Here is a 25798-nt window from a genome sequence, read left to right on the forward strand (position 1 = left end):
CTGCTTAATTTATTGATTGTAATATAAAATAATTAACAAGACTGAACCAGTGGTTCAGAGTATTTCTTTGACTAAAATAAAGAGTTAACATAAAAAAACTAAACCAGTTAATTGTTTTAACAGTTTGCCTTATCAATCAGCAGTTTTCTTTATAGTTGTAAAACAAAAAGCATTTTAAAAATATTCTATTGAAAAAGAATCTGAGTGTGAGTTAACAGTAGCTGAGCATAGTTTTCATTTGTGCAATGCTTTTTATTCATCACCTGAGTTCTGTGGGTTGTGGTGAAATAATGTTTTCCAGCAGAAGGGAAAGAATTACAGGTGTGAATGAGTGCAGAATAAGGCAAATTAAGATAAAGTAATTGGTCAAAGTCTGATTTCTTTGTTTTCCTTACCATCCACTCAGAGCAGGGCTCATTGATCTTAGTGGGGTTACTTCCTTTACAAACTGCAGGACTGAGAGTGCAGGGCTTCCCTGAATCATCTGTAACAGTATAACCCCTAATTCTAACAAGGTGTGAAACAGGCTTCCAACAAAGTAGGAAAGATATTTTAAAGAGGGACAAAAAAAAAATGTAGGTTGAATTTGGAATATGGAGATTTTCCATTAAATTCATAGGATTTGTACAAAGAAGTAGAATTTGATCCTTATTAATACAATACAAAGCCTTGGAATTTATCCATTGTTAAACTTCTATGCTTTAGCCAATTCTTTTTTAAAGAGTCCCTTTTCCAGTGGGAGTCACAGAGCCCTCGGTTAAGGTAAACATTAGCAACTCTGTCCACAGACAAACCTAAATAATACTCAAGAAACTAAATCCAAGACATTAGTGATAAAAATACTTAGCATGTATTTGTTTCCTGGGAGCCTACATGGAAATTGAATTCTGCTGAGCTGCACTCACACAGAACAGAATTCAATTAAAAAAAAAATCCACCTGAATTCCATGCTGTGAAAAGCCCTTGCAAATTTATTTTAGGGACTTCGGGTGTGGAGCCTGGACACAGTTTTATTTTATTTTTTAATGGAATCAGTCTTAATGTCTAAGGTTATTCTTTACTTGCCTCTGCTGAACAGTTTTCACATATAAGCCAACGGAGGACAACTTGTTATTAAAGAAGTCAGCAGGTGTCCTGTGCTCTGAAACATATTAAATAAAGAACTCAACGGGATCATGTTGACTGTGAGCTCCACAAAGAAATTAAATAATGAAGACAGCAGCTTTTCAATGAAGCCAGCTTTTTATAAGTAAAAAAGTCTTGTCATAAAGTGGAAAGTTCTCCTACATGTTTTTACTGGAATATCTATTCTAGAATTTTCTGAAAATGGGCAGTCTATAGATTTGAGACGCTAAAACTTTCTGACCGAAAAGTTATGCAATAGAGGTCAGAGTGTCAGGAACTGAATAGTCCAACTCTGCTCTTCTCTTCATACTTCCATTGTTCAACAAAAAAGCCATTGCAAAATGGCCTTGTTATTCTCAAGTTCGTTGAAGTGTCTTACCCATGTCAATATTAATATGAAACTCTCCTGCAAAATACAAAAAAAAAAAAAAAAGATCCATTGTGTTTTTACTTAATATTTTTTTAATGTATGAAGCCTTCCAACCGCAGAAACATTTAAAATACAGTCCCCTTTTTGATTTAAGTATATTTTCAGATAAGATAACTTTAAAACTTATTAGAAAGGTTAACTAATACAAACACAGTTTTGAACTTCCCACTTATTCTGAATTGTTGAGTAATTGCACCAGACAACTGTTTTTAGAGTGGTCTTTAATATAAGGAATCACAAAATTTATTGGGTGTTAATGTATTAAAAATTCTGTCATGCAGTAATTGTTTGAAGAAAATTGACAATTAAGAAACCTAACTAAGTTTCTTTTTGAAGAAAAATTAAACTTAATTTAATTCACTTTGGAAAAATAAAAGTTGACTTCAATAGAAGTAGGTCTGGGCAACTCAGAGTTGATTGGAAAATAAATTATCCTAAGTGCATCCAGACTCACCAAGCATCTTTAAGAAACAGAGTGTTCATAATGAACCAAAGTCTTCTGACAGCTTAATATGACTTTAAAATAACTAATATGAAAAAACATTGCAAAACTTTTGTTGACCAGGTGTTTTCCCTTTTTATCAATACAATATATTCCTATAATGGCCATCCCATGCTCTGTCATTAAAATGTAAGTTTTCCTTTCAGGTGCTTTGTCTCAGACATATGGAATTCTCATCTGCAGTTTTTACCTCCAGCCTCCCAAGTTAATCACTCAGGGCTTCTTGAAGAACAGTTTGCTGCAAACACAATTCCACAATCTGGGCCTCAGTGAGTTAGTATGAATTCATCAAAACAATTAAAAGCTTCTCCAAAACTCCCCACTAATTTTAATACAAGATTACACATTTCCCTATATTTGTGATTTCTAAGTTAATATTGTTGTTGGGAAAAACCTATTTGTAGGCCTGTGGATATGGTCTTGGTTCAGCAGAAGTTTGCTGACCTAGACCCGTGTGTTTGCAGAAGAGAGGCCTCAGCTTATGTTAAGTTATGGGTGAAAAGTAGAAAGTTCTGATGGCCTGATGCCATTCATTCCTACCAATAATTTATTCCATATCCATACTCATTTTTTAAGTCAGGAAACAAACAATTCTCAAATACTAATTCCTCCCTAGACACAAAGTTGAATTAATTAAGGTGTTTGCCAATCTCTTGCTGTCAGCCTGATGCTTCGTGTGTGGGTAATTGTGTGTTTAACAGAAAAATTTCCCAGAAAATTCAGAGGAAACCACATTTGTCCAGTTATATGCAATTCAGCCTTAATGTATGATGAAAAATATTTTCCCTACCACTTTTTCATTCCATTTACCATTGCCAGATCCCCCAGAAAAAAAAAAAAAAAAAAGAAAAGAAAAAAAAGAAAAATCCATAGCAATCCTTATTTTTCCTTAAATGATGTGTGCATGTGAGTGTGGCTGGGTCAGGAGCTCTGCTAGAGCCCAGCCAGGGCTGGGTGCAGGAGCCCCTGTGCTGGAGCTGCCAGGGCACTGCTGCACCCAAGGCTGAGCCTGCAGCAGCAGCCAGGCTGCTGCTGGCAGTGCCAAGTGCTGCAATCCCACCTCTGACCCCTGTAGGAGTGTAGGAGCTTTCCCTTGGAGATCCCTTGAGTGAAGCACAGATGGCAATCCCTAAGTGCCTTGGAAGAGTGAGTGACCAAATAAATTGAATTCATTCAAGCACTTTCAAGACATGTCATCCTTGTGTAGCATTTTGATCCCGTGCCTGAGTAAATGTATGATTAAATTTTTATTAAAAGGTAATGCTCCTGTTTTAATGATGGTTAATTATATATAATTAAAATGAAAGGATTAGTAATATTAAACATTTCATCAGAGGTAAAGATAAATATAAATACATATATTGTAGTATGATTTAATATGAGTGTATAATATTGAGCCTATATTATCTTCAATGCAGTATGTAAAATAGAAAATAAATAAAATAATACATTAAATAATATTATATTCTGGATGCTATGTAAAATAAATGCCTGGTTTATTACTTCTACCTTCATAAAATCCATTTGATTTTTGGAGTACACTATGCAAAGAATAGTTGAAGTAGTTTTAAAAATTCTCATAAGAAGTCCCTATTAAATAGATGCATATACTTCCTTGCTATGTCACCTATTCCTGTGAAAAGTTAATTACAGTGGTAAATGACCTACGTTTTTGACCACAGACTCATAGATTACAATTTGGAAATTACTCATTTCTAGCTAACATTAAATTCATACATCTTTAGAGGCCTAGCTTCTGATTTTCAGAATCTTTGAAACAGACCTTAAATATTCATACACAGGGTAATCCTTACTTATATCTGACAGATCTAATCTCATTTTGACTCCTTTTAAAAACTTCAGTGTTTAGTGTTACAACAGCACAACTTGATCACTACCCATAGATACACCTTGTTTTGAACAAATAATATTCATTCCAGTTGTGATTTCTGCAGTTAGATACAGTGACTCTGTATCTCCAAATGTAAAATGCTGTGAATACACAGAATCTCTGTTCTGTAAAATGCTGTGCCCTAACATATTTTAATAAACTGAGAAATGTGTTAGCTTTTTAGATAATTCCTTTAAACTGCCTAGTTTTAAATAACAGAGATGTTTTGGATTCTGCAAACTATAAGGAACTAGTATTTTTCTAACAAGATCTTAAGGCCCTCAAGAATTTTAAGGATTTTTTATAAACCTCAATATGCATTTTTAAGCTAGATTTTGGCATTGTTTCATTGTAATTCCAGTACAACTCAATCGGTTTATTTTATAATTAAAAGCAAGGAAATAGTAACAAAAATACATAATATATGGTACTCGTGTTTATAATAGAAACATCCATAAAGAAAGAAACATGTTCTAACTCTTCTCATTACCCCAAAGGGAATTGCATCTTTAATCACACAAAGCACAACAGCTTTCTAATTTTGTTTAAAGTGTTTCAGTACTTACAAAAACCAGATCAGGTTATTGTAAATCTAGAGCAAATTAGAATCATTGGCCTCTGCTCAGCTGTATTCAAGAATACTATGTAAATCATAAATTTAATGGCATACTGCGACACACATCTGTTTCTATTTTGTAGAAGTTAATAATCTAACTTCAGAGTATTTAAACATTACTTTCATTAACTGGAAAATTGTGAAAAATAGAGACTGCTGTAAGTCATGTGTTGCAGCATTCTGCTCAGGGAAATATAAAAACTGCGAGTCTACACAGCAAAGCCTGAGTTTGTAAGAGATGTGCCACTGTCTGTTTCGTGACCTTGCAGCTCCTCTGTTTACCAGGGAAAACTTAACACAAACAGAGCTGCATTGCTGAGTGGAATCTGCACCTGCACGTAGTAGATTCCAGTTCGTATTTTTAGTAGCAAATGCCTTTCACAAGGAATAGTTGGTGCCTGAATTCCCTAAACTTATATAGATAATGACCTTATAGCTTTTCCTATACTTAGCATTCTAAACTCAGGTAAGTAACCTGCAGATCAATATACATATTGCAACTGATTTTATTTTTGACATTAGAACTGATAAAAATGCTGTGCTGAATAAATCAATTCCCAGTAAATAGTTATTTTTATAAAACTTACTTTTTGGTCTAGTGTGTACTCTGTCATATAAGTTGCTTCATAATAAAGTTAATATTGAAAATGTTATTAATTTATTAATATCTTATGCTGTATCACAAATGAGGCATCATGCACAATTTATGTAATTTGAAAAGAACCAATTTTGTGTGATTTGTTGGAGAGACACATCAGTATTTTCAACTTTTTTTTTTTTTGTTGTAAAGACAATAGCTTTTATGTATAAAAAATTATGTCACAAATGTAATTTCTAACAGATTTTTTCTCTTCAAATAATCTCGTTATTAAAAGACACACAATCTTTGGGAAGTCAGATGCCACTTATGTGCTCTTTCTCTTGTGTTAAAATTACCTGTGGTAGTAGATACTTTGCATTAGAGCTTAGGGTGCGTAAAGCTGAATGGGATTTATGTAAATAACTGCATGAATATGTATCCCACCTTTTACCAGTGCTAATTTCAATGAACTGTTTTTGAGAGGGAATTATATTAATATATACAACTGATAGGAAATTTGCACATTAATTTTACTGTCAACAAAAATTCTGATGAAAGCAAATTAAACTGACATAGCCATATAGAGAAGCAACAGGAAAAGAAAACCAAAAGGCGAAACATGGTGTAATGCAAATTTTTGGTTTATTCTTCAGTAATATTCAGTGCTTACATATGCAGAAAATTCTGCCATTCCTGTGTAAATGCATACAGGGTTATCACTTTGCTTTCCAAGCATGTCCTAAAAATTTAAGCGTCATAATGATATATTAAATGTAGTACTATGATTTACCAGATGTAATACAAAAAGATCATACTTTAGTGCTAAGTAGTCAACAAACAGCAGCCAGTGCTCACAGTGAAGAATAGCATCTTAAATAATAATTGAATACATTTTATTATTTATAATTAGCAGTAGTACTAAGCAGTCAGTCGATGTTCCTCAAAACAGGAGCATGGTACTAATGTCATTCTTTGACTGCAGTGTTTTTAGGAAGGCGTAGCCATACCTTCAATCAGATTCAAGTCTATTTGTCAAAAACATTGAGGTCTGTCAAAAGTAAATGATCATTTAATTAAAGAAAAAAAAGGTGGAGTATCTTTGATCCCTATACTTAGTGATATTAATTCGCTGTGCTGCAGGTGTTTGTAATATATAACAAATCATTACCAAAGCAGAGGCTTTTATAGGCGGTTTCGGGGAAGGAAAATGACTGTTCTTTACAGCTGCTGGAGTTACACCTGGCAATGTAACACAAGCACAACAAAATGTGAACTAGAAGATGTAAGCCTGGAAACAAATCTGGGTCTCCCCCTCCATGCTCTGCTCGTGTCAGCTGAGATGGATTGCAAAGCAGTGCTGCTGCACAGAGTTGATGGGGAGGGGAGGGAGACTGAATGTGCTGCTGTGTCTAGGCTCCCTGACCAGTGATCCATGATGCATCTCTGGTATCTGCTCCAGAGGGAGCCAATCACATAACTTTCCCCATTTCAATGGCAATCAGTAACAAGAGGAAAAAATATAATCTTATAAAAAAATATGAGGTACCAACTCCTTGTGTTAAACCACATAACAAAATCAAAGCAAGTATAACCAATCAACTGAGGTTAAAGCACTTCCAGACTGGCATGAGGAACTGATGGGTAGAACCAGATAACTGCATGTAAAGTACAACTAACACTGCCTTGATTAAAGCTACCAATTGAAAATTAAAAATTAAACATTTGGTCTAACAGAATAACACATATTGAGGCATGGGAAAAACAGCAAAAGGAAACTGAAATATGCAAGTTTGGAAGCAAATACGGCTCTCATGCCTCATCTTTTGGTAAGGGAAACTTGAAAGATGCAATCATGAGGTGAGGAGGTCCCAGTGGGAGATTCTTTTCTGTTCATGATTGATTGTGAGCACCCTGTCCTTTCCTGTTCATAACCTATTACCGTATCTCTCAACTTGATTATTATGACTGTGGACCTGGTTTTCATGTAGGCAATATATAGAATTTCTGCAACTTGACTCCTAAAGAGAAACATGGAAAGAATTTAAGCCATTTAGTTTAAAGACTACTCTGCTTAAATGCTGCCTACCTGGGGAAGATGTCTATGCTTAACAGGCACTTCCATGTTTTTCATATCAAATTTTCTGGCAGCTGTAATACTCATCATGCCAAATGCTGCTTCAGTCAAGATAAACCATACTAAGAAGCTCTGCACCTATATTATTGCTAAGGTTCTGTGTAAAACAAAGCTGAGCAGTGAAAGGTGACAGTCAAACTCTAAGAGCATCTGACACCCATGAATGCAGTTAGTCTGCCACTAAACCCAGCAGCAGTCATCCCTTTATTTTAAAAATGTAGCTTTATTCTACAACTAGCAGTTAGAGACTTCTCCAGTGTATGAAACAGGGTCAGTTCTCACCTCTGCTTGAAGGGTTTCAAGTGCACATTTCTCACCAACTAAACAATTCTCTAACCCACAACCTGACTGGAGAAGGAAATAGTCTCCACTTCTCCCACTGAAGTCTTGCACCAGGCAGAAGATGATTCATGATTCACTGTACTAGAAAGTGAGAGCACCAGAGGGAACATGACTCTGTCGCGTAATGATTTGGGCAATCAACTGAAATGGGGAAACCTCAGTTCTGGTCGGTGGTCCAAGAATTTGATGTATTTTTTCCCATAACGTCTCAAGAATGTAAATTTAACCTTACCCCCAATGTAGGCATCTAAATCTTTATGGGTTTTTAAAGCTGTTCACATCTCCTTAAATGAGAGGCCTGTTCCATTAAGAATATGGATTTTAACAGTGCAGATTAAGTGAGGTGTTTGGGTAAGAAGAGAAAAGCATTCATGGATTCATATTTGCAAGTGCAATAATTTGCCTTTGAATTCTTTGTTTATGTTTTTTGCATTACCTTTCATTTTGTGATACAGAAGCAACAGAAGAGTGCCCAGAAACTTAGACAATATGATACTTAAAAGCACAGTGTAATAAATATAAGTTCTAGATTGGAGTCCAATTGGAGTTTGATAAAGCAAATTATTGCCATGCTTTTACATTGAACAGGAAGGTTGCAAGAGGTAAGAAGAGATCATGTGAATATGCTGAGACCACCACACGTGCCAGTTTGAGTCATGGGGTACTTCTCTCACTGCAAATTTCAGAGATTGAGCAAAGTCGTAGCAAATTGTATAAGATAGTTGTGTAAGGGGGGAGGAGAAGGAGCTCCCTGCCTGTCAGGCAAAACTGTATTTATTTTAAACAAAAAAATATATGTAATTTCTCAGCATTCTCTTGGGCTTCTCTCCTTAATAAAACTAAAACAAAGCATTTTTTCCTGCCCAAATGCAGAACGCGTGACTATACAGACATAGCAGTTGGAGAAAAGGGAATGTGCAAACCTATTTGGAGAATTGGGATCTCATGACATATCTCTTTCTCCAAGAGCTCAGCACTGCAGTTCCTTTCCTGCTATGACCATTTAAGCTTCAGTGCTGAGCTTTTCATATGAAAACAGGGAATTGTACTCATTTCTTTTTTAAGTGCATCCTGCTATGTTACTCCTAACAGCTCAGTCTTGAAAACTCTTTGGCCTTTGTAAATGCCTGCAGCATTAAACTGTAAACTTTTCTCCACCAACATACATCCAAAATACCTGAATTCCAAAGGAATGTATTTCTTCAGTACCACTGAGCTCCACTGCTCCCACAGATTTACCTCAGAGGGTGGAGAGGTAGCTGCAAAATACGGCATTAAAAACTGTGTCTGAATTCACTGGCAAAAATTATATTGATCTCTTTTAATTTATTAATGTGAGACAAAAATTCTGTTTCAGAATACGAGTTAATATGGCATGCACATGCTTTTGTTTCATAGCTGCATTTTCTCTGAACAAGGTTGTTTCTAATATTACTTAATTAAACAAAATTAAATTAATTTCTAAGAAACAAGAGAAAACAGCTTTGTTGAATAAAATGATCTTCATTTTCTTGAAGCTATTTAAATTAAAAACATGCGTCTCTACAGTTGGAAAAAAACCATTCATGGTTAAAATGTTTGAAGCCCATCAATCTCTTTAACCACACAGCTAATGTGTTCCTTCTGTTTTCTTTGAATGAAATCACCATGAGTGGTTAGATGTTGATTTAACATAAAGCAAGTGGAAATGGGTGTTTCCTTAGTCATGTGTAGAATTTATTTTTAAAAACAATTAGCAAGTGTTATGAATAAGTCAATGATTTTGTCATTTCTTAAATAATGATATAGATTATGAGTCATTAAAATTGATTACTGAAGTAAACTATGCAAAATGCAAATTCATATTACATTTATTTGTTAGAAACAGCTGCAGAATTCTCTTATTTTATTGATGGGTTTCATTTTTTTTTTTCCCCAAGTGACTCTAAAATCAATTACTTAGTTTAAAAGACCGGTAATTGTCAAGATATATTTCCAAACTTTTAAGGCAATACATTGGATATTTCCTATTATGGGTTGTATCATTCACAGTTTATTTATATAAATTTGCCTTCAAAATTAATTAGGGATTTTCCTGAATAAAACATGCAAAATTTTCTCTTTTTTGTTTTATGTTGAACTGGTAAAATAATGTAATTGTTTTTTTACTTTTCCATGGGGTAAAAATTGAATTCTTTACATCATAGTAATTAAGTTGTGTCTTTATATCAGTGCACCAATTTTAGTTGATAATAATGCATACCTATATTTACTTCCTCTTCTGTCAGTCTTTGCCAACATTACATCTAATTACAGGTTCATTGATACGTTATTCACAGGAGTACAGACAGATAAGAGGAAATGTCAGTCGCTAGTATTTAAAGTTCAGTCATAAAACTCCAGTAATAAAAAAAATAGGCTGCATAAAATCTGTGTAAGCCATTACTCATGAGGGAACTGACACTTAGGGCAATACAAAGTATTATTTATCATGGTACTGAAACATTTTAAATTAACCTTTTTAAGAATAGCCAGATATAAAAATTCTATGACCAAAAAAAAAAAAGCTAAAGCAGTCTATAAGATCATATTACAGACATCATAATTTGGCCAATTTTTGCCACAAGTTAAATCATCTTTCTCAGATGCATCTCCTTCAAGTACACAGCTGACAGTTCATTCTTTTCCAGTTGTTACTGTCCTATACATGGTGCCTGGAAATGCTAATTGATACACGATTGTGATTATTTTAAAAATTGCTATGGATTTGCTTTTAATTTTTTGAGGACATCATCCAGCAGATTAATGAAAGCAACTGGAGAGTAATACACACAGAATATACACCTTAAAATATTACACCTTGAAATATTACAAATTTAACATTAGTTAGAGTGGGGATAAAATAAAATATTGTAAGACTGTAACATTTCTTCTCGTGCTTTCAAAGTAGATGTTTTGGACTGTTGCAGCAAAGCAAGATTTTAAGGAAAATCTACTTGTCTCTACTTCTCTGTATGGAATAAGATTCATGTTTTATAGGGATATGTCAAAAAGCAAATAGTAGGAAGTCATACTGGTGAAAATTTGATTGGTTATAATTCCTTCTTACATATTAATATTCAAATCTGGTAATAATTGTGGCTGAATAAAAACTAAAGTATCAGATTACATATGCTGTGAGTACACGTGTGTACAATTTTTCTTTTAAAGAAACATACACTGATTCATGTGAAATAGAATTAATCATTTGAATAATAGTATTATACCTGCCAAAACAATATACACCTCTGCCAGGTATTCTTATATCTTAATGCAGTTTTAATGAGAATTAATGGAAATGTATTTTTGAAACAAATGCTGAAAGGTCTCTGCATTTTTAGCAATTGTTTAAAACTCAGTTTTACAGCCTGCCATTGTAAAAGAGATGTAAAACTCCATCTCTGCATGTAGAAAGAAATATGATTCCAGAAGTTTTTGATGAAAAGAGGGAAAATGAACTTCAGTCCTACATTTGAATCCACATAGGTGAATTCACTTTGACTTCTGCAAATATTAGCACAAAGCCTAGTTCTGCAGTTCTTTTCAATCTTTTTGTAGGCAGAAAAAAAATTAGAGAACCCAACAGAGTTTTTTTTGTTGCAAACAGAAGAACTTCTCTCTCTCATGTCCTCTCAAAGGAAAACCATCAACCCTAGATAATTCTTGTATTATCGACAGTTTTGTGGCTAAATCCTGTTCTCATCAACTAAGCAAAAGTCTGTTAGCTCAGGGGTATCACTGCTCATCTGCAATTACATGAAAGAAATAAAAGAGAGAAAGAGAGAGAAAGAGGAAGAGAGAGGGAAAAAGAAAAAGGACTTGTTAATGATAAAACGTTGGTAAAATCATAGCAAGTCAATATATATATCTCCATTTCTATGACTCTCTTTTTAAACATATTTCTTTGATAGATGCATCTAGTCCTTTCAGTGAAAATCAGCTTCTAAGACTATATTAAAATGCCTCTATAATTTGATTCCACTAAAAATGCATAAGGGGTGGTTACTTAAGGTTTATACAGGTGTTTGTAAGGAAGAGCAATTGGCTATATTAGCAATACACCAAGAACTTAATAGAGTTTTGCCTATATAGCCCTTTTTCTCTATGTTGCTCTCACAGAAACCCATACTTTAAACTACATATAGTAGGTACAAAACTGTTACAGAGACAGATGTCCATCCATTCTGAGGCATTTTGCAGATTTAACCCAGCTGAAATCAGCCTTAAGAAGTTGCACTGCTCACTATGGCAGAACTCCTGATTTGGTCCCAAAAGCTTGAGATTGTTCTTCCACTCCCCAGTCCCCTGGGCAGACACCCTGAACTGAGGAAGGTCAGCATGGCTATGGCATGTCCATATTTCAGTGACTTCTAGATACTCACCCCTGAGACTGTTGCAAGCATTCTTGAAAGTTTAATGTGGTTTTGAAGAGCCCTGGACCAGCTCTATGGTTCTCACTACTCCATATTGCAAGGCCTTTAAGATCCAGTCTCCTTTTATCATGCCATGTTTTTCTTAATACATGCTACAATTTCTAAACACTAATTGCACAGGTATGCAGAGACATCAAAATGATTAAATAAAAAATCATTACCATTAACAAAGGTAATGATGCTGATTCTCCAGTGTGGCGTAGGTGTTGTACTCTGGATTGTCAATGTGCCTTGGACCTAAAACAGTTGATCAAGCCCCAAGTGGTCCGGCCTAGCACATGCGATTTCGTGAGTAGAGGCAGTTGAGAGGATTTCATTTCAGTGCTGCAGCGAGGGAGGGGATGGCTAAAATCCCCAAACAAAGGGAGGGGGCAGTTATCAGGTCAAGGCTGAGCGGCTTTGAGCGCGGCTGTCTCTCCCTCCGGTCACCGCAGCCCCGGGCGGGCGCGGAGCGTGGGACGCACGCACGGCCCTCGCCCCCCGCTGGCACCGGCCCTCGCTAATGCCCAGCTGCCTCTCCCTGACCTTGAGAGCTGGGAATCGCCCGTGTTGCACATCCTGAAAGGTCAGAGCGGATTCTCAGTGTTTTGCATCCATACGGACGAGAAACACAAACCCTACAATACCAGACCTGGTTTCTAAGAGCAGATTTTTGGGACAACGCAACAACGCTACTAGACTGGGTTTTGTATCCGAGCACAGCAATGAGTCAACTGAGTATCCTTTAAATCGTTTCCAAGTGCTGTTTACCCTGCCCTGACATGTTTTCCCTAACGCATTGCTGCGCCTCGGCGCGCCGTCCCTGCCGGGCAGAAGCCGGGCCATGTCAGTGCGAAGGAAAGAAGGAAAGGACCAGCGGAGCCGTGAAGGCGCTGGGGTGCCGGGACCCCCACGTCTTCCCGCTCTGCCTGCCCTCTCTCGCTGCTCGCCCAGCCGGTGAACGATTTTTTGGGTGATGCCGGGGAAGGGGAGGCGGGGGACGGGCGCTGCGGTGCGGAGAGCCGGCCCGGCGCGGCGAGCCCGGCCGGCCGGGCAGCTCCGCTCGGGCCCCCGCAGCGGGCGGGGTGCGCGGCATCGCTGCGCGGCCGGGTACGGGCACGAAGGTGCGGCGGGGACGCCTCCGGCCGGCCGGCCTGCGCGCCTGCAGCCGCCGGGGAGGCAGAGGAGGGGGTGGCGGCAGGCCCGAGGCCCCGGGCCCGGCCAGCGCCGGGGCCCGAGGCGCCGGGCAGGGGCGCCCAGCGGCTCCGCGGCGGCGGGCGGCTCCGCGGCGGTGCGCGCCCCTCGGCATCCGCGGAGGTGGCGCGGGCAGCGCCAGCGCGCAGCCGGTCTGCGCGGCCTCTGATGCCGAGCGGCCGCTATTTAGCCTTCAGCCCCCCATCCCCCCCCGTTCAAATGAATGAAGGGCGGGGGGGGACTGGAAAAAGACAGGAAGGGGGAGAATTTTGTCCTTCGCCGATGCCGCTCTACGTGATAATATGTTTATATGATTAGCTGGGCCCAGGGGTGGGAGCGCAGGGAGAAGGGGTGGAGATTGGAGGGGGAGGAGGCTGGAGGTGACTCCAGTTCAGAGCCGGCGGAGAGTCCGTGTCAGGACTTGGCGCTCCCCAGCCGCAGACGGAGCGGTGCACGAGCACGGAGAGGCTGCCATACATTCATTGGGATTTTTTTTTTTGTGTGTGTGTGTATGTATTGCATTTTTCCCATTACCGCGCGCGTTACTTGCTCAGCGCCCGATCTCCAGTCGTTGGCGGGGCAGCAGCACAGGGAGGAAGAGGAGAAAATCTGAGGAAAGGCCGGCCCCGCACTCCGCCAGAGGCCAGAATGTCATCCCGGGAGATGTGAATCCTGCAGCGACAGAGACACGGAGGAGGGGGTCCAGTGTAACATTCGAGTTGTTCCCCGCTGCCCCAGCTGCTGGCATCGTCTCCTGATCGCTTCACAGAAGGGACTCCCGAGGCTGGGCACACACACTGCACTGCGCCCGTCCTCCTCTCCATTTCGGTTTTTTTAATTTTTTTTTTTTTTTTCTGAATTTATTTCTTGTGTGCGTGCGTGCGGGAGCCTGGCTGCATCGCGCGTTTGCTGCGGAGCGGAGTGTGGGGAACTGCAGGAAAATGTTGACTTAGACCCAGAAGACCCTCCCGGCCGGCTGCGTGGAGAAGAAGCCGCCCCTGCTCTGCGCTGCCCCAGCCCTCCGAGCCGCAGCGCCGGCTGCCGCCCGCTCCCGCCCCAGCCCACCGCCCGCCCGCCCGCTCCCGCGCCGCCGGGGCCCCGGGACTAACTCCGCCGCGATCTCCCGCAGCCCGCGCTCGGCGGGCTGACCCGGACCGCGGGTCCCGCCGGGGACACAGACCCCGGCCCGCCTTCGGCTCCCAGACGTAGGTAAGCGGAGCCCCGCGCCGCAGCCTCGCCGCGCTTTCCTGCCGGCGCCTGCTCCCTGACTCCTGATGTTCCCCTGCCGAGCCGCCGGCGGGGATGCACTTACTTTCGGGTCTGCCTCGCCCGCCGCTGCCGCGCGGCCGCCGGAGGAGCGACGCGCCCCTCGGTGAGCCCGCGGCTCCGGGCGCGGGCAGCGCCGCCGCTCCGCACGGCCGCGCTCCGCCCGCGCGGAACGGCCGCGCTCCGCCGCCGCCCCCCCGCGCCCTGCGGAGGGACCTGCGGCAGCCGCGGCCGCCCCGCCCGCCGCCGCCGGCCGCCCCGCCGCGGGGGCTGCGGGCCGGGTCCGCCCGCCGAGCAGGCCCGGGGCTCCGCGGCGCGCCCCGCGCAAAGTTGCATCCGTTCGCTAAATAATTACCTGTTGCGGGCTTATTTGTGTAACTCTGCCGAGCGCCCGGCTCCCAGCCCGTGCGGGGTGGGGGGTGGCTGTGGGAAAAGGAATAAATTACCCTTTGTCGGCTGTGGGGTGAGAACAACTTTTTTTTTTTTTCCTTTTTCTTTTTTTTTTCTTTTTATTTCTATTTATTTTCACATGTAGAAATCTGGGGCCATCTGGAGACAGAAAACAGTGTGTCATGAGGCACCGTTGCTGTGTCTGGCTCTAAAAATAACATCTTGTTGTTAGTCTGCGCCGGCCCTGGTGGGATTTGAGCGCGGTTTGTCAGAAAGTAAAGAGCTCTGCTGGTGCTCAGGTGTGTTTTCTTTGCCCAGAAATGCCCCTGTGCGCGACGGAAGGAATCCTGCGGAACAAATGTTCTGCTGTTTGGCTTGCTCAGACGCCCCGGCTCCCTCCTTTTGTTGCTTGCCACGAAAAGAGGTGCCATTTCGCATCATTCTGCAGAAATTGTTTGAATTAATGCAAGTGTGAATTCTTACCGTTTGAAGGAGGGCATTAGCATATCAAAGGTTCCTTAGCTCCGGCTCAATTGAGAAAACTTCAGCTTGTCTTCCATTTGCTTCCAAGAAGAGGCCCAAAGGGCAGTGGGAATTGTAAAGGGGTAAAATGGGGAGGTGGTTTTGGGTTATGTTTCTGAACTTTTGCTGTTTTGCAATTATGCGAGTGAAAAACAAGGTCCCTCCGCTGCAGAGCCCTTGCAAGCGCTCGGACAATTACACTCTATTGATTAATGGTTTGTTCCGAGCAAAAAAAGTGACCTTTTATGACAGCAGGCACTGTGGCGTGGTTTCTGATTCCTCCTTTCTGGGAGGGGGATTTAGAAAGCGCTTTCTCCCGCGCTCTTGCTCTGGGTATGGCCTACACGTTACTGCCTTACTGCGTGGAGGGATGAATGGGGAAGACCTTCTAATTACTTCAGAAAACAAATGAAATCTTGGAATAAAAGACCTCTTGGTTCCAGGCCTTTGAAACAAATATGCTTCCTTCCTTAATGGGTGGATAGGCTGGAATAATAGATATTTTTATGGAGAGTTTTAAAAGAAGTTTTGATCACCACTGGCCATATGCTTCCATTTCCTTCTCATTCTAGAAAAAGTGAAAATGAGTAATTCTTGTAATCTCATTTCATCAGTGATATTGTGTTTACAAAGATAACATAATTTGTGGTTAGTATTACCCTATAATAAATAATTCTCAACCAGCTATGGCAGTAGTGCTGTTTTGGTGGCTGTGTGGAACATTTATCGCATTGCAAGTTGTTTTACGAGACTACATATTCATAGTTTTTTCTTCTTTTGTTGCTATTTTCTTGAGTTTGAAAGGAGATGTGGCCTGGCCTACCCTTTTAGTACCTTTGCAAATCAATATTCATAATCCAGCAACTCAAAAGCCAAGCAAAATTCAGTTATCCATCAATAAGTCGGGACACTTTCCAGGGACCAGATGTTTCTTGGGAACTGTATTCTGGTTTATATCTCTGGCAAAAAAGAACTTCCTAAATTTTCCTTGTCTATTGCTTCTTTCCAAACCTTTTACTTGAGTGATGCAGATACTAAAACAGGTATTTTGTGTTTTTAAAAAGTTGGTTTAAGTCACTGATATGTGTAGCATTTGGACTGTTGTTTGGGTGGGTTTGTTTGTTTAATACTTTTTTTTTCTTCTGATTCACCATTTCGGGGGTGTTTCTTTTACTGCCATGAAAGTGATGTGCCTTTAGAGTAGGATATTCAATTTCAGGCTTCAATTTCCTTTCATGTAATGCAGGAACTGAGTATATATGGTATGTCTTGGTGAAAAACACTCCAGTTGATCAAGTAATTTATATAGATTTCTGTTATTCTTAGATGGACACGGCTATTTGGGCATTTTGTAAATAGATGTATTTAGTGGCCCTAAAATTAGATAATTACTTTCAGGTAATTTCCAGCAGTTTATTTACCTAATGTCTTCATCTGTCTGAAGTAGTACCTTTTGGTGGTGTAAAAGGAACATATTGATGTGATTGCCATTATCACACTTAAGTTGCTGTTAACTAGTCTGCTTTGAATGCAGAGGGCTATAAAGAAAGCGCATTATCCTTTCAGCTATTAGGGATAATCTAAAAATTGTCTTGGAAATGTTGCACTTTGGTTTATATGAGGGCAACCCCAAATTCGACAAATCTCTAAAGGTAAAAAAGTAGTAAAAAGAAGATTTTCAACATTCAGATGACAAAATTGGACCACTTAGAGAAAAATTAATGTGCTCCAGCAGCACTTCAGCTGCCATTTTCAATCACTCTGGGTTACTATGTGTTGGCAACAGTAAAAAAGCAGAGACGTTCAGATAGCTCAGGGAGCTGGTAGGTGGGGGAATCAGGATGTGGAATCATGTGGGGTAGAACAAACCAATTACTTCAGGTTTTGACTTGAGAATTTCCAGTAAACATTTTTTTTTTTTTTCTGGCTTTTGGCTCCCCTGCTCATTAATAGACCAACATCAAAGCAGGCAACCAAACTTCCAAATGTTATAAAAACTAATGTAAAGATACAGATCTCACATGTAGTCTTGCAAGTCTTAATTTAAAACAAGCAGTTGGAGTTTTTATTGCTGCAATTTTCACAATCAGCAGAGACATTAACACCAGGCTTCTGGGTGTTTCCCTTCTTAAAATGAGCAAGAGGAAAGCTTTAAAAAAGCCAGAGTGTGCTTAGTTAGTTCTTATTTGATCACTTCAGAAGCTTTCTCAATGTTTTATCTCATACCATTTTGAATGTGTAAAGTCAGGAAAGGGGGTTACTCAGGAATCCTAGTCTCTAGTAAGGAAGCACCTTAGTAAAGTTTAAATAAGCAAGGCAGTACAGTCTTTATGGTTAATAGTATGTAATAATATGGCTGTTTTTATTCTGAAATGTGATATGTAAACATGACATTTTGATGAATAGATATTTTTAAATGATAATAGTTGTGATGAAGAAAATTTCCTACAGTTTTGAATTACAGCTTTTTAAAAAGTCCATCATTTTTACTTAAAGCTTTTGGAGAGAAAAATCTCTAGTTAGACAAAATATTTATCAAAGTTTTATTTGAAATACATTTCTAATAGTGTGTCATAAATTAATGTAAATCATAATAGCCATACAGTAGAAAGCATTGTTTAACATCTGGAGAGCACAGAAACACAATCATAAGTTTTTAGTGAAATTTGGACTAAAAGTTTATTTCTAAGCCCTTGCTCATCCTCTGTCCACCCAAAATGTTGACATACCTGTAAGAAAATTCTGTTACCTTGTACTATGGCTCCTCCTGCCTAATGTTATTGACAGATAACCTACCAGTAACACTTTATATCAAAAAATGCTCTGCGACTCCTCTGCATTTCCACTGCAGAATATTTGTGGATGATTGATTATACAGGAACTGGAAGTAGCAAATAGTGATTTTTACCTAGTCAGCTGCAAGTGAAGAAGTTAAACTACGTGTGGTGTGTAGTGGAAGTCATATCCATGCACAGGTAAACAAGCAGTCACTTATGAACCAAGACGGTTCAGAGCACAGGCTGGGGAAATTTGTAGTCAGTCATGGTGCTTGCAGATGTCATGTTAAACAGACTCTTTCAAAGCATTTTTTAGGATTGATGTTTGTGATGTACAAAAATGATTTGAAATTGCAAGAAATTCAGTTCCTTAAGTATTTATGTGCAGCTTTTAAACTTAAAAGCTGTCTATTATTTCTAAAAGCATCCTCTGTTTGAAACAGGTAAAACATTTTAACCATCATGTTGTAATTGGATGTCAAGAAAACTGGAAAAACAACAACCTATTTTAAGGCCATTCTCAATACTGTTAGCAATCGTGCTTAATATTTAAATAGTTTTCGAAGATACCTGCATTTTGTTTCCAGCACTTTTTAAAATAAAAGTAGCAGGTGGCTCTGGAATATTGGTAACTTGTGATTTTATTTGAATATATACCTGGTGTAGAAAATACTTGTAGTCTTTATTTAGCAAATGTGATTCCTTTTAACATTCTTCATTTAGAAAGTGAAAGATGACAGGCCCTCTTCAGTAGATAATTTTCTAGGAGTTCGTGTTTCTTTCAGCCTGTAATATACAAGATGTGTTTCTACAGTATGGACTGGGAAGATTGTGTCACTTAATATCAGCAATTTAGTTATAGAAATACACTTGCTTAGTGAGTGCTACGATCTGACAGCATTCTCTAGATGCAAACTGATAGTTAACTAGAAATTGATTCCAAAAGGAGGAAGAAAAAGAGTCTTCAAATTCAGAATCATAGCATCTCCAAGCTGTGAATTGTTATATTAAATGGAGCATTTTATGGGTTTTAGAAGAATATGTAATATGCATATGTCATGAATTCATTCTTTCTGATTTTCATGAGGTACTCTAATGATTCAACCAACTCTAGCTTGCCATTTACCCAAATTATTTAGAAATGCAGGATAGTAAAAAGCATTGCAACCTGACTGAAGCAAGCACAATGCTCAACACCTGCAGGTAGAGTGCAGTCTCTAGCAAAATGCTGTTGGTTGTTACTCTGGCACAATGCAAGCTTAAATACAGTTTGCTTAGTTACAACAAAAATGCTTTTTTATGAGTAAGATACTCCATGTTTGGGGAATTTTTTGTGTGTTGTCTGCAAAGTAAAATCCCATCACGCATGTATACGTTTGTTCAATTATCAGAACAGCTAAGAGGAGGGAAAAAAAAATCAATTTACTCTGAAAAGCATCAGAAATAAGATTACCTTGGCTAGTAGGAACTTGCCAGCACTGTCTAAATTGCTTAATATTATCAAATGTTGCCATTTTTCATGATCAGTAGGAAGGATATTGACTATTCTACATGTCCAGGTCTGCTACTTGTCTATTTCTTTATAAAGTATAAGCATGTCTTATTTTTATTCCTACAATAGCAGTTTCAGATAAATCGGAGGATCTAACAATAACTTTATAAAATAGATGGAATAATACCGTTCACTGGAGAAATAGTATTTACTTGAGATAAGTGATAACAACTAGTTTTTCACTTGTTGTTCTTGTAACAGACAAATGTAAATACCTTAGCAGACATTTCAGAGTGAAAGGCAAGAGATAAAATGTAATTACTTTTCAGGGTGGCTCTGACGATGGCCATGTTCTTGTCTGTAATACAAAAAAAAAAAAAAAATCTTTGCTCATCACGTCAGAATATGAAGGCCATTGTTACTTGTCAGTATAAAAATATTTTCTGATTTCTGATTTGACCTTAGTATTCATCTTTGGCTCTTCTGTGTAATCTGGAATCCTTATAGCCATGAATTCTAGTTGCTGTTATCCAATGGAGCATTTAACAGAGCACCTAATGGACTCAGTTCCTGTATTTTTCTTGAATGCATAGCATCTTGCTTCATTCCTCACCAAAACTAACTTTGCTACAAGGACAGGCAACACGACAAGTTAGAATCAATGGACCATTTGTAGGTCACAAAGTCAGTTTACTGGAATTTCAGAGGAAACTGGTTGAAAAGAGAGGACAAATGTCACTTTGAATAGAGATGTTTAAATCAGACTTCTGCCTTAGGGTAAAATTTAGGTCTGTTGTAGCCTAGATGTAATGTCTCCCTCTACAGAGCACAGCATTAATCATGGCTTGACAAGTGATCATGGGCTGAGAGAAATGGGGCCTGTCTTGGTTGTGTGGTTATTTTTTTTTCTAATCTTAATCTCTTAGGAGCACATTATAAACACTAACATTTACACAAAAAGATTTAAGTATCAATGTCTGTGTTTCAGTAGTGAGAGTCGCTAGCTTCAGAGAAAATCTAGTTAGAGTTAATAAAAGCTACTTGTGTTTCTTACGTAGATTCAGTATTAGGAATATTTTCCTTTTAATGTAGAGCAGGGCTTTTTTGTCTTAAGAGATTTATTTTTTGCCATTTCCTCATACAAATATGGTAGAGTCTCCATCTGCCTGTTTGTTCCTTGGTGTACTAAATCTTTTTAGAGTTTTTTTAAAACTCTAAATCTTTTTTCTTTACAATTGTTTCAGAATGTGTTTATCACGCAAGAAAGATACTTCCTTTTGCAAAACAGACAGTATAGGGAAAAGGGGGAGCAGTTTTTCTAAAATGTAGCACAGATGAGTGGTTTTTTTATGTTCATGATGTGTTACTTTATTGCAATGGGTTACAAAACCGGAATGAAATACCGTGAATGAAGAGTGCTATTTAAGATCCCGAGTTCTGATGCTATGCAAATTGTGTTTAATATTTAAATAACGGATGTCTTGATTCATAGCTAGATGTGGGAGTGTTTAGACATTTTATGGTGAAGAAGGGAATTTTCCCATTTCTCGGGCTTTTTTGCTGTTTCCCGTGGTGGGGACAGTGTGGGAGCAGCCGAGCACTGGGTGTGCCCCAGTGCTGGAGAGGTGCAGCTTCTTCATGGTTACGTTTGTGCCGGCAACTGTTGGAAATGGATCGTGTCAGTGAGTAGCAGCAAAATGATGTATTGCTGGAGAACGATCCTTTAAAAATTAAGAGTACTTCTGTTTATCCAGTTGCCTGTGGATGTGATAAAATCCCCAGTCTCTCGTTTAGGTTGGGCTGCTGCTTTCCTTTGTGCCCTCTGTTGGTGTTTTCCCATCAGTCGACACCTCACACCGATTACTGCTCTGAATCCAGATGACAGAATAATAACGCCGATTACTGCTAAAAGTTGTTTCTGGCAGCTCGGGAGGGGATGACCGACCTTGTTCCTGACTATCAGACTTGCTCTGCTGTTGATGGGCTCGGGTGTGTGTAGAGAGAGCCTTACTGTGAGATCAGTGCTGCAGTGGTGGAGGGCGATCACATGCCAGAAGGAGACTTTAATTCACTTTTCTATGTATTCTCTGTAATTTTTTACAGCATTGCAGTCTACGCTGGGGTGAGCAGCGTTCAGAAACAATTCCTTCTCAGTAGGCAGCATTGCTTTTAAATAAAGTGACATTTTAAGAAAATATTTCTGAGAACAAGTTCTGCTGTTGACTCTGCATTTCTCTGGCAAATTCCCGATGTCTGTGTTGATGGTAGGCATCATTCTTTTTATCTGATCCAGGCGTCCTTTTATTAGACTATTACACTGTTTTTTAGACTTTTTCAATGTGAAGTGACCAATTTGGAAAAACCTGCTTTCCCAGAATGAATAATGATTGAATCTTCATTTTGAACAAAATGAGTGTTCTACAGAAGACCAATTCATAACTATTTTGTTGGGTGTGTCTCCAGCACCTTTTATTTGCTTTAGTCTAACAAGTATTTCTTAGACTGTCAATTGGAGGGTTATTCTTGTGTAAATCAGTATAAAGTGCTTAAAGGAGAGAAAGTGCCTAAGCAGTGGTGTATTCCTGGTTGAGCTTCTGTGCCAGGAACAGGGTGTAGGCTGAGAGTTGTTGTGAAGAGAGAGGGGAGGTGCAGGCTGACATAATCTGAAATTGAGAAGAAATTCTTTTGCCCTTCAGGCAATAATGTTACCCGTGCTTGAATAGAGCATCATCTTTCCAAGAAGTTGTTGGCTTTTTTCCCCCTGCTTTCTTTGCTTCCTCATTTGAGCAGGTGTATAATAGAATCTCATAGTAACTGGTTGATGGTCTGACTGTTAAAGATATTCCATCAGCAAAGAAGAGCTTTTTTTGCAGCAGTCTCATCCTCTTGAAGTGAACACCCAAAATTTGTCTTATATTTATCCTATGTAATGGCTGTAGCCATACTGAACTATCAGTACTGAAATGGCTGTATCCTACTGAAATAGGAGTATTTTTCTCCTCCATGTTTTTGGGGTTTTTTTGGTTTTTTTTTTTTTTTTTTTGGGTAGAATTTTTTGGGGGTTTTTTTATTTGTTTGTTTTCTAAAAAAAAAAAAGCTGATATTGAAACCTTGAAAGGTTGTATTTTGGAGATTATTTTCCCAGTGAAAATAAAAGTTGACACAGGGCATATGTGACTTTATGCCCAATGTGTATGCATTCATTTTATGAATGTTCTTCATTAATCTAAGGGCACTACTTGCAGAAAGTGAGATTTCGCTCTCTTAGAGAAACAAAACCATGGGCATACTTTTGTTCTTGCTGTGTGAGAAGAGAAATTAATGTTGCCTGATGGCTTCGCAGTTTTTTGGGTGTGTGCTAAAGGTTAGATAGGATGAAGGCTTAATTACAATGTACTTAAAATTTATAGCTTTATTCACTGAAGCTTTGTCCCATTTGCATTGAAGGGATTTTTATCTAGAGAGCTCATCCCATTACGGCAAACAAACTTGAGACATTTTAAGGTAAGGGTAATGTCTTCTGGGAGAAAAGCAGTTTGCTTCCAGTTGGATGAAAACTACATTGTTACTTCATGATTTGATTTAAATTGATAGGGAATTTTTTTTTAATATATATAATTTAATTTTCAGGATAACTTACCATTCAGTTCAATTGCATTTTAAACTTTGGTGGAGTGCATGTGTAATTGTATCCAAAAGTGACATTAGGTTTTTCCTCCTAGCAGTAAATAGAAGGGATGCTGCTGTTTGGTTGGTTTTCAGTTAAGACAAATGCATCAGATAGGATGGACTTGTTTTAACTGTTGGGAGTGATCTTTCATTTTTGTTTAGCTCTAGATAAACAGAGCAATTTAAAAAAAATCTTTTTTTTTTTTTCCTTCTATTGTTTTCTCTTTTGTTTTTTTTTTGCTCTGAAAGCATTTAGGTGACTTTGGAAAAAGAAATTTGTGTGACTTGATATGGGAAAGACTAAAGCGGAATGCTTAACTTTTCTAAGGAGACAAGAGGAGACAGAGAGCTGGGGAAAAATGCAGAGTATATTTCCTGTGTTACCTCCTTATGCTGGATAACATTGGAGAAGGATTTCTGGGGGAGTTTCTTTAAAATAATGACTGATTATTTGGTTTCCTATGCTGGCTGTTGCCCACATTTTTCACATATTTTTGCTCATTCTTATTATTACCTGCAGAGGGAGCTTGTATATGAGATAATCAGAGTAATCAAGGCACTCAGGGCTGAATTGTTTCCAGTAAGTACAATTTCATTTCACTGTGCCTTTTCTGTTATGCAGAGCAGAAGGGCTCTGCAAGACAGCTTTTAAAAAGGCTGTCCATCAGTAACAGCAATCCACAGTGGGCAAAGATTTTAAAACATCAATAAGAACAAGCCAACTTAAAAAAAAAATACTTCATATTTCAAAGACGTGCCTATTAATCAGAAGTTTATAAAAGAGACGAGGAAAATGATTTTTGCCGGTCCGGGTGCGAGAGGACTGTTTTGGTATTCTGTATGGCAGGAAGCAGATTTTTGTTGCAAAAACTTTCAGATTCTAAAAATGTCATGTCAGCATGAGAGAGACAGCAGAGTACTTTCAGGTCTTCAACACATCTCATGCACAGTAGTGTGGTAGCCAAAAAGAAGTAGGTAAGTATTTCCTATTTTACCCAAGCAGTGTTAGGGATCATAATTAAGGTGACTGTGGATGAAAGGCTAACTCTTAATTTTGCTTTTTCTCTATTTAAAATATAAAGAGGTGAATGAGTTTTATTCAAATTGAGGAATTGATCCAGTCGAGTGCTAAAGCAGGCAATCAGTTGTAAGGATTTCTTTCTTAAGCTTTAATAAACGCTGACAACAAAGAGCAAGGAATATCTTAATCTAAGTTTATTTGCAAATTGTAACTTAAAAACTAGCTTGAAGAATCAGAAATTTGTACTTTAGGTAGTGATTTTTCCTTAATTTAGCACAATGAAAGAAATAATCTAGTGTATTGTGGGCTTTGTAATTTGTATTTTAGTTATCTGGATAATGAAAGTGTGTGATCCTTCGAAAAGTTAAGATTTCAGAGAAGAAAATACTATATAATACAGGTTCACTTGCAGAGAAAGAAGCATATTAGATGGTACTTGGATTTATTCTGTACTTATCTCTGGAAAATGGTGTCAATAATTTTATTTTAAAATATTTCAGTAAACTTAAAGATGATATGCTATGACATTGTTAGGAAATAAAGAGTTACATATGCACATTCCATAAAACAGAAAAATGCTCTCCTGTAATAAATCTGTGGTGTAAATTGGTCAAATATTTTTTTTTCTTTTTTGCTACTTTAAATGAATAGAACTTTAAACTTAATATACATTTAGCCTAATGTGATACTAGGGGTTTAGTTTGGATTCTCTTTTTAAACATCGAGGAAGATTTACCATATCTGAAAGAGTGGTAACTCTGTGTCAATTTATTATTTATACTGGCTAATCCTTTCTAATGTGAAAAGTCAGCTTGTTATTGTAACACCAAATGGCCCTCTAAGTAGGGAAACAGTTAAGTAGATCTCCTGTAATAGGTTGTTGTCTAATAAAGAGATTTATGGTATTGGCAAGGGCTATTGTATAGGTATTACCCTCTCACAGCATGATCGTGTATTATCTTAACAACTCAGTGCCACGTTTATGTTGAGCATTTTCATAACAGGGTAAGAATATTAGCCACAGCAATTACACCCCAATAGGATTATAATGGTAAGATTTACAGAAAATATATAAATTTTTTCCTTTCTTGGAGATTTTGGTAGGTGCTAGGAGTTGAAAAGTTGTGCCATCCTTTTTGCATGGGAAAATACTGATGTGTAAGTCATGATGAAGAAAGAGAGATTTGTTAATTTAATCTTGTTGAGGAGTTGTGGAGAGGCAACGACATAATCTTTCTTTACACAGTCTGTTCTTTCTTTCCTGGTGAGGTAGAGATGTTTCAGAAGTTCCACTCAGTGGAGGCTGCCGTACAATATGAAAATCGAGACGTGAATGTAACTTTAGTTCTGTTGTGAGGATAATGCAGCTGCAATTAAGATATATTTTTAACAGCCTTGTATTTTGAAGGTAGAACAA

General features: G+C 38.6%; 1 protein-coding gene across 25 annotated transcripts in view; it reads left to right on the forward strand.

Moving 5' to 3' along the window:
• ADGRL2 (adhesion G protein-coupled receptor L2) overlaps positions 1 to 25798 on the forward strand; it is a 386134-nt gene that overhangs the window by 216298 nt on the left and 144038 nt on the right. For 5 of the 25 annotated variants that reach the window (XM_077785414.2, XM_077785412.2, XM_085586386.1 and 2 more), the window contains exon 1: positions 13421 to 14453. The exons of 3 other annotated variants lie outside the window; for them this stretch is intronic. The gene's annotated coding sequence lies outside the window, so the exon portion shown is untranslated. Of the gene's footprint in view, positions 1 to 12843; positions 13008 to 13417; positions 14454 to 14830; positions 24336 to 25798 lie in introns of those variants that run through there. 17 more of the 25 variants (XM_085586383.1, XM_021527199.3, XM_085586378.1 and 14 more) reach the window with 9 other exon arrangements.

The sequence above is a fragment of the Lonchura striata genome, chromosome 8, assembly GCF_050655825.1.
Source record: "Lonchura striata isolate lonStrDom1 chromosome 8, ASM5065582v1, whole genome shotgun sequence".
Taxonomy (NCBI): Eukaryota; Metazoa; Chordata; class Aves; order Passeriformes; family Estrildidae; genus Lonchura; species Lonchura striata.